Source organism: Lactuca virosa, chromosome 2 (assembly GCF_052849685.1).
Source record: "Lactuca virosa cultivar CGN04683 chromosome 2, Lactuca_virosa_CGN04683_v6, whole genome shotgun sequence".
Taxonomy (NCBI): Eukaryota; Viridiplantae; Streptophyta; class Magnoliopsida; order Asterales; family Asteraceae; genus Lactuca; species Lactuca virosa.
This window is the reverse complement of record NC_136427.1, coordinates 290,118,160-290,123,871: the sequence shown is the minus strand read 5'-3', so window position 1 is coordinate 290,123,871 and position 5,712 is coordinate 290,118,160.

Genomic DNA, 5,712 nt, shown 5'->3' with positions numbered 1-5,712 from the left:
TCCTAGGGTGAAGTTACCACGTAAAGTTGCTAACTTTACGTTCATGCAAGGTCTCAAAAGGCTTAAAACACCAAAACTAAGTCTAAGAAGAGGGTTAGGGCATGAAGAAGGGCCAAAGCTTGATAAAGTCGATGACTTTTTGACTATGGGGGCCTAGAGGAGTCCAGATCTGAAACCATGTCCTTGTGACAAGCTCAAACCCGAAAGTGACTCCATTTGCACTAGAAATGACAATTTTCTTTCACAAGGGAAGATCTAAGCAATGAGAAGTCAAGGTATTAGCTTTATACCTCATATTGGTTGCCAATACAAAGTAGATAACAGATCTACAACCTTCCTCTTGATCTAAGCTTCTAAATCTTCAAGTTTCCTTTCAAAAAGCACCCAAAATGACTTCCAAGGAGTTTACATTTCTGACATCTCTTAACACCCTTACTTTTAATTAGGGGCCTTGCCTCATGATTTCCTTGGCAAGCATTTGGCTGTTGAAGCTCACACACTCACACAATAGGGAGATTAGGGTTTTCTCTGGTAAGAGGACGATGAAAGGGCCTGTGAATGAACCATAACATTCAAATAGGGTGCAAACCCTAAAAATTAGGGTTTTCATATTCAGCTCCAACTCGACGAGTTGGGTCCACCAACTCGTCGAGTAGGTTCCAAAATCTACGCGACTATATGAGTTTCTACACGAGGAGTTTGGGTCTCCCAACTCGTTGAGTAGGCTTTCTAAAATGCATAAAATCCCTAGAATTTCATTCCTGGAAATCGGGATGTTACAATTCTCCCTCACTTGAATTAGGCTTCGTTCTCGAAGCCTGCTGCGGTGAACAAATCTGGAATATGCTCCTGCATCTCAGCCTTCGGCTCCCAAGTCTACTCGGATCCCTCCTGATTCTGCCACCGTACCTATACCAAAGGTATCTCCTTACCACGCAGAACCTTTACCTTCCTTTCTAAGACGACCACCGGCCTCTCGACATAATCCAGACGCTCATCGACCTGACTATCACCCAATGATGCCACGACATCCCCGTCTGACGCGCACTCTTGCTGCTGCGAGACATTGAAAGTGCTATGAATCAGACTGAGCTACTCCGGAAGATCCAGTCAATACACAGCCTTGCCAAACTTGGCGACAACCCGAAATGGCCCAATATATCAAGAACCCAACTTTCCCTTCTTCCTGAAGCGGATCACACCCTTCCAGAGTGAGACCTTCAGCAACACTATATCACCGACCTGAAACCCCAGCTCAGATTGCCGCCTGCCGAAATAACTATTTTGCTGACTCTGGGCAGTCTGCAAATGCTGCCTGATCTGCTGGGTCATCTTGGTAGTCTATAGAACTACCTTGGTCCGACCCATCCTAACCATTACTAGTCCCATTCCCCTTATTCCCTAGACGGACTACTCGACCCTGTAAATTTGAGGTTCCTACCAGAAAACGGAATCCCAGATCATACTCTGCTGCCGACAACTCTTTACTGGACACAAGAGATTCGCTAATCCTTCCAGAGAAAGCTAATTCCGATGACAAAATTTCCTTGGATATGATGAACAATGGGAGACAACCGGGGAATGAACCTTTTGTGCCGGCCGACAATGCTTCCATTAACTCCTGAACCAATATACACATCGCTGTTAACTCATAACCACAAACGTCCATGACTGGCCTGATCAGCCTCAGGCGGGAATATCAACATGTCGAACCCAATCAACCATCGGGTTGAAATGCTCGGGGTTTGTTGGCCTACCGCCTCAATCCTACCGCTCTTCCTGAGTCTCCGTGTGTAACGTCCCAAAATTCAAGGCCAAAAATTTCATTTTTAATTAGGTTCTTACATAAAACCAAATTGTGAATAATCAGAATATAATATTATGAAACCATATCAGAGTATAATCCCAAGGATCTCGTGTGCGGAAAACATAGTGTGATGTGCTGCAACCAAGCCGGCTCCTTTCATTTGAAACAAAGTACCTGAAACCAAAACTGTAAACCGTAAGCACGAAGCTTAGTGAGTTCCCCCATCATACCACATACCACATAATATCATCGATATCTTTCAACCGGTAACTGCCATCAGTATCTTTCAACCAGTATCTGCCATCGGTATCTTTCAACCGGTAACCGGGGACTATTTCACCCATACCACCATCACATAATAATATATCATAAAAATACTGATCACATACTAACATCATAACATACTGATCACATACTAACATCATAACATAATGATCACATACCAACATATCATAAACAAACAGATAAGCGTTACATGGGTTCTGTATACCCTTTCGGTATCTTTCAACCGGTAACTGCCATCGGTATCTTTCAACCGGTAACTGTCATCGGTATCTTTCAACTGGTAACTGTCATCGGTATCTTTCAACCGGTATCCGCCATCGGTATCTTTCAACCGGTAACCGAGGACTATTTCACCCCCTGTCAACAAGTCATAAACATATTGGTTCCATGATAACATAACATAAACATACTGAATCACATAATGGCATATCATAACCATACTGGTCACATAATATCATATCATAAACATACTGCTCACATAATGGCATATCATAACCATACAGGTCACATAATAACATATCATAACCATACTGCTAGGCATGCATGGGTTCTGCCCACCCATTCGGTATCTTTCAACCGGTATCCGTCTTCGGTATCTTTCAACCGGTAACTGGGGACTATTGCACCCCTACTACTACTACTAACACATATCTCATAGCATCCCAGCACAATAAGCATATCAAATAATGGCAACCAGATAATTATCACAAAGACAATCATCTCAAACATAATCACCTACTGGTGGGCCGGCATTGGTGCCTTAGACCCACCCCTACTGGAAGGTAACTCACCTCACACTGCTGAAGTCCCGTAGACACAATCCCACGCTGCTGAAGTCCCGCAGACTCAACCCCAGCTGCTGGATGACAGATTCCCGAACTGTCAACACCAAAACATCACCCAATTAATAATTGGGTCCCAACACATAACCAATAGTACATTCTTTGGATAATTACTACATTACCCCAAGCTTGGCTCATTCAAGCCCAAGGCCCAATCCATAGGCCCAAAGTCGAATAGGACTCAAAGTCCAACATATGGCCCAATTTTCCAAATTGGGCCCAAACCCCTTACATGACTTTATTCTAAGGCCCAACATCACATATAATCATTAAGGCCCAAACTATGGCCCATCTATGGCCCAATTTTCCAAATTGGGCCTAACTCCTCATATGGGCCTTACCTCAAAGCCCATTAATTATTCTAGTCCAATTGTTTGACTTTGGATGGCCCAATAATAATCCAATCATCAAGGCCCAACAATAAACCCAAGTGAAATTAGGGTTTCACATAAAATGATGATTAGGGTTAAGTGTTTCTCACTTAACCCATTAGGGACTTAATCCACTAAGGACTTAATCCATTAAGTCCAATACTGCCTATATTAATTTTTTTTTGCCAATGATTATTATTTAATATTCCAAATTATTAAATAATTCCCGTGTGTCTCGATTAATTCCCAAAATTAGGGTTTCGATGGCATTAGGGTTTTCCAAACCCTAATTAGGGTTTCCAACCCAATTACTAGCCCATTAGAGTCCATTAAGCTTTATTGGGCCCATTTGAGATTACAGGGCCCATTAGGGTTTCAAGCACCCCTCCCAAACGAATCAACTCACAAGGTAAACACACCGTCACCCGACACGGCGGCCGGTGGCGGCAGGAGGCGGCAGCCACCACCCTAAGGTGGTGGTTTAGTTTTCTTTTCATTAATCCAATCTGTTACAGTTACAAAGCCACCGATTAACACACGCACAAACCCTAATCTAATTACAACCACATACACACGAAAATATACCCACTCACGGTGGTGCACGGCGGCAACCACCACCTCGCGGTGGTGGTAGTGGTCCCTTTTTCTTCCAACACACATCAACACAACACACCTCCACGAATACACCCACAACCATCTCCACGGTGGCCGGAGGCGAAGGAACATGGCAACAGACGGCGGCGCAACATGTTGGAATGGCGGCTGGAAGCCATTTCCGACGGCAACAGCGACACTCGCGATGTCGAACACCTCGAGAAGGATAGAAATGCGAGACAAGGTGGTCAAACCGATAGATTCCGGCTGTTCGTGACCTGATCTTCATCGTTCACGGCTCACAATCCAATCTCGTGGGTTTCTCCGGTCTTCAGTGGGCCTCCCGGTGGCTCACGGCGGTCACAGCTTTCTCCGGTCTTCAGTGGGCCTCCCGGTGCCTCAACCCTACTACTCATCCTGAGTCTCTGTGCCTACGACTTACAGTCGGACCGTAGTGGGTGTCTTGGCCTACTGCCTCAACCCTACTGCTCATCCTAAGTCTACGTGCCTACGACTTACAGTCGGCCCGCACCGGGTGTCTTGAGGAAAACCCTGAACCCATCCTGGTGCCCTTTCCGTAAGTAGCCAACTCTCCCCCACTTAGAACACTAATCACTACCCACTGGTGGTGAAACTAATACGCGACTTAACTTGTCCCGACCAAGTATTACCACACTTAATTGTGGAATGAATAACTTACGCAAAATAATCCTCTCGACACGGAGTAACTGAACTTCAAGAGAAACTTGAATCCAACTGAACTTATGAATTTCCAAATTACAATTACTGACCTTGGGAAAGCGAATGAATGATCGTGCACATCTTCCTGTTTTTATGACAATGGATCTTGAGATACTCTGATTTTGATTTATACTTTTGAAATAATGGTTCTTTTTGTAAACACTTTATGGTTAATGGGCTGTTTTTAAAAAAATTAATTTCTTTGACTTTTGGGATGTTACAAGTTGATATCAGAGCCTTGGTTTGAGAGAATTGGATGAATGTTTGTGTGAATCCAGACTCATACTAAGGAACTGCAAAAGTTTTAAAACGGTTTTCAAAATTATTTCAAAAGTAACCAAGGAAGGATGTGATGTGTACGATCAGCCGGAGCAAGAAAGTGTACCCCAAGTTACCACACTGTTATTTGATATGATAATTTATGATAGAATAGCATGCCAGTGATAGGCTAGGGATCTTCAGGAACTGCTTGATAGAAATGCCTTATATGTGATGCCTGATAGCCTAGGAGGACTTATTGTGTGTTAAATGAAATTGACATCATTACTATAGTTGCTTAGTGTGTGCATCATGGTTCTGCATAACTATGATCTTATAGCCTGAGAGTTTTTGACTTAGCCTTATTTCCTATTCTTTTCTGATGAAAGGCTTAGGGTAGAATCAAATATTCAAATGTATATAGGATCCGGTGTTATGTATGATTAACATGCACTAGTGGCTGCAGGGTTGGTGGAAGTTTCATGGATGAGTATATGTGTGAGAAATCATCCAGATGAGGAATGTTTAGCCACTATCGAGAGAGTGCAGATATGATATATGCATATCCTAGTTGTTGTGTTTGTGTTGGGCGATTGTGGTGATCTTTGAGAAAAATACGGGAAGGTAGTATGGGCCCGTACTACTAAAAGCATAGGACCCGTACGTGTAGCGAGGAAGTCACAAACCCCAAGGGTTTAGTTTCGTCTCGTATTTGTAGCAATGTGTATTGTGGCTTTTCTGATGTGTCTTGGTTTAATTTCTGAATGGTGGAGACGAAAGGATCAAGATCTGGAGCGGATGGACTATATAGGCC